Source organism: Psammomys obesus, unplaced genomic scaffold (genome assembly GCF_907164565.1).
Source record: "Psammomys obesus unplaced genomic scaffold, mPsaObe1.curated_primary_1811, whole genome shotgun sequence".
Lineage (NCBI taxonomy): Eukaryota > Metazoa > Chordata > Mammalia > Rodentia > Muridae > Psammomys > Psammomys obesus.
Window position 1 is genome coordinate 21,360,439 of NW_026596069.1, and position 9,191 is coordinate 21,369,629.

Below are 9,191 nucleotides of genomic sequence, written 5' to 3' on the forward strand. Positions count from 1 at the left end.
AGTGGGCAAGAGTATACACACACACACACACACACACACACACACACACACACACACGAGTACACGCGTCCATGTGTCCTGTGTGTTTGTGTGTATTGTCCACCTCCCATGCAGCAGAATTGCAGATATGCCCAGATTCAATAAATTATGCTGTTGTGGTTTTGAGACAAGGTCTCACTGGGTAACTCGGGCTGGCCTGGAGTTCACTGTGTAAAAGGGAACCCAAAGAGATGCCTGCTTCTGCTTCTGCCTTGGCCTCCCGAGTGCTGGCATTCAAAGAACGGACTGCTCTCCTTCAGGCCTTCTTCTAGATCCTGAAGAAATGGAGCTGACTACTTCAGGAGAGCATTGTTGCTAACCGTTCAGGGCACTGAGTTTGACACACAAACTCTGCCCATAACATGTATCTACTGATGTTCAGAGAATTGCCTCCACACAAAGAGACATAAATTAGTGACCATTTTTTATTATATATTAGTGGGTCAGGCAGCTGGCTGCAGAGGATCTGGGCCTCCTGATGATGGGTTTCTTACAGGGGTTTAACACGTGGCTCATTCAGAGGCAGGGTGGCCATACCTGTGAGGTGGCCATAACTGTGGGGTGGCCAGAGGAGTCAACTCTAAGCACACTTGTAGTTGCGTGCATATTCAGTCTCTCACCAGTTACTGACTGGGCTTCTCAGGGAGGTAAAGAACCAATGAGAAACATCAGAGACAGCAAGATGGGGACCTAGAGAGAAGGGATGGAGGGAGAGGCAGGGAAAATGAAGACAGAGCTTCACAAACAGCCAGAAAGATAAAAGTTTAATAGTCTAAGCCCACCTAGCATCCCAACATTTTCTCCTCTATGCTACTAATTAGAAAATAGTTCACGTTGAGGACCTGGGATAGCACAACAGCATGGTTGCCAGATGGCAGCAATCACTGGGTGCCATGGTGCCAGCTGCCTACCATACCACGGTGGCTTCCTATTTCTGTGGATACTTTGGTTACATGGAGGTTGAAGGGAGAAGCTTGGCAGGAGAAAAATGTCAAACAAGAGAGTCCTGAAAAACAGGTGGTGGGGCTTCCAGGAAGGAAGCCAGTGATATTTTCCCCCTCCTGAGACAGGCTTTCTCTGTGTAGCCTTGGATGTCCTGGACTCACTTTGTAGACCAGACTGGCCTTGAACTCACAGAGATTTGACTCCCTGAGGGCTGGGATTACAGGCGTGTGCCACTGCGCCTGGCTCAGGAAGCTAGTCTTGAATACAGCCCATGTTTGAAATGGATTGCCAAGAGTGTGTCTTAAGAACAGAGAACAGTATGCGTGATGAGAACTCTTTAGGCCAGCGGGTTCTATCTCATTTTAGCCTCCGCCAGAACCTTGCATTGTCAGAGAGGCAGTGCACATTAAAAACCAGCACAACACTCAACCCAGTCATAAATAGAGGAGAGAGATTAAAGGCATGTAACACACTCACTGGAGGAGGCTCTATACTTTATGAGGAATGCCCGGGCTGAAGTGCTCAGAACTGTAGGGCAGGTCCTGGGTGTAAGCTTGAAAACATGGGGCCTAGCATCCAAATGTGTGGTATGGAGATTTAAGAAATGTGATTAGGAAACTGCTCAGCTTAAAAAAAACAGGCAGAATCTGTAGGGCTGATGTCATGAGCATTCCCACTGGTACCCTGAGTCTATTTATAAGAGTCTTCCAGTGAATGGGATGTTCAGTCATATATCTGGTCCATCAGAGGAAGGGAATAATCATGGAGACTTCGGGTCATATTCAGTTGATGAATCGGAGAGGTTGACTGAGAGTTGTAGTTATGATGGCTATTTGGAGGGGGTAGAGGTAGAGTCCACGGTGGGGGGGGTGTTGGGAAATCAAAGAAGTGTGCTGATTGGGAAGAAGAAGAAGAAAAAGAGAGCTAGGAAAGAGAGTCTTTGAATTCCTAAGGGGTTGTTTGGGAGGAAGAATCATGCACAACAAAATTAAGAAAGACTAGCAGAAGCCAAGGAGAAAATAAAACCTTGGGAAATACAGGGTGTCCCTACGGAATGGATTCTACATCATCAGACATTTTTAATTCCAGTTTTTTATACTTAAGTCATAACTGGAAACCTCTGTTGAGACTTTTTTTTATTGCCTTATAGAAAAGCAAGGGCAATATGATTAAAAGGCAAGGCATCCACCTCATAGGGAAGGGGAGCTGGGAATGGTGAACCCAAGGCTTTCCTTCAGACTGACATTTTTATGTCGCAATTTTAATAAAAAATAAAGAAAAGGAGGAAGAGTGGAAAAACATTTACGTTTCATCTTCTTCAGCTGGGATGAAAGGGAGAGGTCAACACCCCTCTAAAGGAACAGAAAAGTGCTGGATATGGAAATGGCAAACTAGCAATAAAAAGATGATCATGGAAGGGGATATGAATACTCCAAACAGACAACACTAAGCACATCTAGGAAAAAACAGCTCACACAAGGCTGCCTTGCAGAAAAAACCATAAACTAGCAATGGGTATATTTTGTATAAGTGGCATGAGATGTCTTGGCTTTTCCTCAGCTTAATAATATGAGTTAAAAAAAAACAAATATGGACTTGGAATTCCATTGATGAAAATAAATTCAGAAATGTTTAATTAAAAAATTTATGTTTGTATGTATGCTTATATCCATATGTGCACATATGTGGAAGTCAGAGGCCAGCCTATGTCAGTCAGTTCTCTCATTCCACTTTGTGAGTCCTGGGGATTAAACTTAAGTCATAAACTTGGCAGTTAGTGCCTTTACCCACTGAGCTACTTGCTGGACCTCTGTCTGTTTTTTAAGGAGGGACAACTGAAGAATGACATATTACACCAAGAACTTGGATACAAACTTTCTGCTTGGAAATTTTCCTTTAAGGGAATATGGACTCCATTTATCATGAATTGAGTCTGTGAAAGTCCCTGGGCCGAATGACAAATGTCATTAGTGGTATGAAGACGTTGGTTCTTTATACCGTTAACAGTGGGGCTAAGAGGGAGGGAGATCTTCCACTTTCTCAGTCTCCCGTTTTGTAACTGCTGCCTTCATTATCTGTTTTGTCCAGTTGGCAAACTTCTCAGGAAATCACCAGGTAGGAATTTACGATCATGAACCTGGATTAAAAGTATCCCAGCTGGTTTATGATTTAAAAGTAAAAAAAGAATAGAGGCCAGAGAAACTATGAATGAAGTTATCAAAATTGACAACAGCAACATGGTTATTGAGGGCAGACAAGAATGGATGGTCCGCAGTGGAAGCTTAGGGATATAACAGCTCTCGTCAGGATTCTCTATTAATTGGCATCTCTGCATGTCTTGATTGTAGTAATAATGAACATTCATAAATATTCATTCAAATTTACCAAAAAATACACAAAGTGCCTTCAGAATCATCAAAGATGGGCTAGGTGTGTTTTAGGAAAGTGTCCCAGATGGGTGGCTTGGTTGTGCCATAGCTCTTTGCAAACTGTGAGCCCTTACAAAAGACAGCACCCATTTCTAGGCACTGGGGAAGCAAGCAGTCTATTCTGCTTGACTTTTCACAATATCTAAACATGGCTGAAAACATAGCACTAGTCCCCAAATCCTGAGGTTGAGGGGGCTGGCAAGTGTGACGGCCTGGATTTGGTCCCCATAACAAGACTGTAGTGCCTGTGACCCAGGGTCCCTGCGGGATGGGGGAAAGACAGGAGAGTTCACCCAGAAGCAAGCGTGAGCATCAGCTTCTGTGGAGTACGTAGCTTGTCAAACACGGAGGAGCCTGCCTCAGCAAAGTAGGAGAGAACGCATTCCTAAAGGTCGTCCTCTGACCTCTACACCTGTGGTGTGGCGTGTGCACAGGCTCTGCGCGCGTGAATACGCACAGTGGTCGTTCAAAGGTCTCTAATGCTCCTCTCCCTGCTCTTTCCCTCTCAGCCTTTGTCTGTGACATAAAACAAATTCCGTCCCCTTCCCCCCAAACCCTCTAGTCACGTAAGAACATTATATATATATATATTTGTGTGTGTGTGTGTGTTATGTGTGTGTTTCTATATATGTGTGTGTGCATGCATGTGCAGAAATCTAAAGAAAAAAACCTTAACAACCATTTGAGTTTTCCAGATGAGACTGTAGCATTTTGAGTTCTTTGAAAATAAGATACAAGGACAAAATACCCAACCACAGCCTGATCATTCTGCTGCCACTCTGTCACAGAAAAAAAAAATGGCTGAACAAGTTTAAATTAATGTCTAAAATAGCTGGTCTCACACCTAGTCACAGTTCTCCTTTGCTGTGTATAGCTTTTAACTTCTAAATTTAATATTAACTATATTTAATATATATTAATATATTAATATATTAATATATTTATATTAATATATTAATATATATTAAATATATTCAATATTAACTATAGTAACTATTTATGTTATAGGATTTCTTTCAATCATCTCCTGATTCCAAGTGCCAGTATCCTTGTTTATGTGACCTGCAGCATTAACCACATATTCTGGCATTTTAAGAATTTGGTTAAACTATGCTGATCACAGAAATCTCTTTCTGCTCCTGTCAATAGTGCTTACATATACAAATTTGGAGATATAAAATAAATTACATGTTAGTACAATTAATCTTAATTAATTTCAATTAATCTTAAATAGTTACCCAAAGGTGCCAATATGTAGATCCATATAACTAACACAAATTTTGTTCACAATACATTTCAGTGGAAAAAAAAAAGAACATTTGTCTTTTTAGAAAATATGAGTGTTTTCTCATTTCAGTATTTCTCTGTGTTGTATTTCTGATTACAGTAATTACTTTTTAGCATGTGTCAGTCAATATGCTCTACAACTAGCGTCAGTAATACTTAAAGGGTCAGTTTCTACCAAATGTCTCTTCCTTCACAGGCTCTTTAGGGTGAATGCTGATCTTTTTATTAGTTGCTCACTTATCCACATGATTAATCCTTTAGGATTCTCGGATGAATACCATCTGATTTGTCTAATATGCTGTAATCTATTCACTTGAGCTGACATCCCACCTTTTAAGTAGACTTTAAAAAGCAGTGCTGGTTGTCTACAGTGATCACGCTATTAGAGCCCCCTTTGTACAACTTGTAGACTCAAGAAAGAATAATTTCCCCTCCTGGTATTTAGATCAACATAGATTAACAAAGATGTGAATGTACAAAGAATCAAAAATGCCACCAACAAACCTCTAGCCTTAATTGTTCCTGTCCATGAAAACACCAGTGAGTTCAATAGTGTCTAACATAATGAATAAATGTATACTATGCGTTTTTAGACATCACCTTTCTTTGATATAGCCCACCAAGAAACAGGAAAGTACTTAGACAAACTCATCAGACGTTTGTGAAAGACATAAAGACCCAGATTTTATGACAGGAAAACACTGTCAAGTAAATACTGCCCAGTGGGGGGAAAAGGTTGAATAAATCATTCATCGTGGCAAAGTTCATTTATTGTATTTATGCATTTGGTACCTGCCTTTACAGAGAGTGCTTAAATGTTCTGCACCCTTACTCCATAGTTCGCAGATTAGGAAGTGAGGCAGGGAGTGGCTAAGAGTGTGGAGAACAAATATCAAGTGGCTTATGTGGGATTACCTGTGCAAGAACACAGTCTAGTAAGGAAGAGGACCAGGAGCTGAGCACTTTCTGCATGCTAAGAACATCACCTTTCTGCACACACACAGTAATGCAAAATCTATTTAGATGTCTTGGTGATAATCTATTGGCATGCCTCTGATTGTGACTGCAATATATATGCCTATGTACATACATACTCATATATGTATGCAGCACATATTTCATGAACAATTTTTGATGGGATGCTTCATCTGTGAGCTTGTGTATGTGTGTGACATGACTTTTAAAGGTCTTTGCGAAATGTGTCTCGTGAAAAGAAAGCTATAAGTAAAGACGAGAACACTCCTCACATGACAACCACCATCTTAAACCTGAACACATTTAAACTGTTAAAACATAGTTTGGATCAGTTATTAGAGTAATCTTACAATGTTAGGTAACAGTGTAGTACAGTTAACTGGCTAAAGATGTTTCTATGGAATTTTAAGTACTGATATCTTGGGTTACTGGTCTAGATTGCAACTGGCCGGATTGCAGCATGAACACTGTTCCTTAAAACTTACCAAAGGGATCTGTGCTTTGTAACTTCTTAATTTTAAATTGAAGATTTATTTGTACTGACACTTTATGGGCTTTTCTATAATTAATTCCTTTGAGGTCAGATTTCATGGACACAGAATTTCTTTTAAATTAACCTGTCCTTTAGCAGTATCTTTACTGTTTGAATTAATGATCAAGGAAAAGGTTAGTCTTGTTCAAGTAGGATTCTCAGTTCCAAGCATTGTTTGTGTCATCCATTTGAAAATTTCCGAAGAATCCAAAATATCTTAAAAGTAGATGCTATGGAGATATGTAAAGGGAAAAAAAAGCAAGACATTAAGCCAATTATGAGTAAACTAGAAATGGAAAATTTCATTATGCAGATGGCTTAAGTACTTAAATAGAAGCCCCGGTGCAGAATAGTCCTCGTTTTAAACTTTATGCTATGATTCTGAGTAGATTATCTCAACAGTGTACCTTAAACGTACATATATATTTTTATTTTTATGTTTATGTTTATTCATGAGATGTGACATAGATCACTTGATGGATAGAGCCAACAGGTGCATGACGATGTTAAACTGTTGAATGAATGATGTTTTGATTGTGGCTGGATTTCAACTCGGAAGAATGGAATGATACGCTTTAAAGTTGCAAGGTAAATAATTGAAAATATAATGTTTAAAGGTCCTCAAAATGCATTTCATTACAGAAGAAAAATGTTTGCTCCTTAGGCATGTTTAGCCATTTGCTGACAATAGTTATGTTTTTGGGCTGGCAAAACAAAACAAAACAAAAGATAGATAACTCATGATTCCCTGCTTAGCAACTGCACTGTCTTCGTCACAAGCCCTGGTGCTGGGTTTGATGTCTGTTTATAGAAAGCACGGTGAACCATCGTGAGTCTATGTGACACTGCTAATAAAAGCCCAGGGCTCACAAGTTCACATAACTGATCCATTCACGGAGAACATGTTGGTAAGGGATGATGAACACGGTGGAATTTGGTAGGTCAGATGTGGAAACCTTTCACCCTGCAAAAGGAGAAGGGAACTGTGATTTGTTGTCTCAGACTTTGAGAACTCCGATGAGCTCTCAGAGAACATTTGTCTGGCCCCCTAGTACTAAAACCCTTTTTGTGTGTTCTTTTAACGTTATCTCCTGGTAACCTGCAATGAAACCCAAATAGCCACATAGTGAATGCTTTTTGCTCAGAGATGATGGCTTTGCATAAGTGGTTACATTTGAGAAGCCATGTTTAGGGACCTTATCTTCCTTATCCACTCCACCCCATCATTTACTATCAAAATGAAACACTTCAAAGAATTGTGTTACATTTTCCTTAGTGTGTATACAAACTTCTGTTAGATTTGGATGAAAATTTGTTTTTAGTTTTGCTTTGAAGGGATAGCCTGTGCTTCCTCCTTAAAGTACTATGTAGCACCTTGTCTAACCAGAGCTCTGGAGGCTCAGCTCAGAGGAAAAGGGGAGAGCCAGGCAGCGATTACAAACGGAGACAAAGTAGAATACCTCCAGTTAGAACAGAGCGAATGGACCCACCGAGAAAACAAGTTTAGCAACAAGGGCTGCACTTTCACATCCCATTAACAGCTTTTCACATTCTAGTAAAGCCATGTTTAAATGTCATCAACACTTTAGCCCGAGACTGATGAATACCTCCTGAATACCTTCAGAACTTGGAGCCACGCGTGCCTGACACCATTCTACCGGGGAGGCATATGGCCACTCTGAAACCGGGGTGTTGAAAAAACTTGGGGTTTACCTATCCATTCCTTTCTGAATCCGAATGCTTCATTTTTTTTTTCCTACAGAATCCTCAGTCCTGAATGTTCCAGCATAGATTCTGCAAGTTAAGTTGCATGCGGTATGTTTTGCAGTCATTCAGAGTTGCTATTTGACTAATTGATTTCATTTTAGGAATAGCTGCATGTACATACAATAGGCTATCACAGTGAAAAAAATTGGGAAAAGATACACTGTATCTGCAGTACTCGTTTTAGGCTCAAAGCAGTTTAAAGGTCAGATTAGGGGAAAATAGAACTTGCCCAATGCTTTGGTATCTTTGGATAGCCTCTGAACAGCTGTATTTTATTTTTACACAATGGAGAATTAAAAAAGTGTGGGTTAAGACAGTTAGCACGCATTACACTCTGCTCATTTTGTGTAATTAACTGTGTTGTGAATCTCTTAATTTTAATTACTTGACAAGCGTGTCCAATCAAATAAATAGCGACACAATAAAATAAATAAACCGTCTTCCTGCTTCATCGGAGGAGAGAGTAAGCGAGTGGTAAGTTTCTCGTGTTGGGATGAAACAGGTGAGAGGCTGGAAAGCACAAGACTCCAGAACGAAAACAAAATCCCCACCAACCAGCAAGACATTTAGTGTCGTCTAAAAACTACTTTCTCTTCCAGATTCTTAAGTGCCTATTTTCTTTCCTCTTGCTCACTTTTAAAAGCAAAACCCAAGGAAACGCGTTACTTCTATGCCAACGACAGAGCGTTATGTAAAAGACTGAACCAAGAGAGCTGTTTTGTTTCAATCACGTTTTGACATTCCTCATCAACCACTTTCTCTAAATCAGGAAAGAAAAAAAAAAAGTCTAAACAACTTGCCTTTAATAAAAGATTCCAAATAAGAGAGAGTTGGTAGGTCTGCTCTTGCTTTACCAAAAGATTCCCTCAGTCTGGACGACTGAAGCCGTACTTTAAAAAAAAAAAAAAGTCCAACAATGAAAGAAGAAGAAGAAGAAGAAGAAGAAGAAGAAGAAGAAGAAGAAAAAAAAAAGTCCTTTCTGCCCCCGCCAAGAAAATAAACTGTTGCCTCCTTTTGTATCCATCCTACCAGAAGGGGGACCTTTTCCACTTTGAGATGCTCCTGGCTTTAATTTCTGGAGAGGGAAGAGTAAAAAAAGAGAGAGAGAAACGAGCAGAAGAGCCCCGAGATCCGCGGAGCAGCTTCTAATAACATTAGGCGGCGGCGCGGGTGTGTGTGTGTGTGTGTGTGTCTGTGTGTGTGTGTGTGTGTGTGTG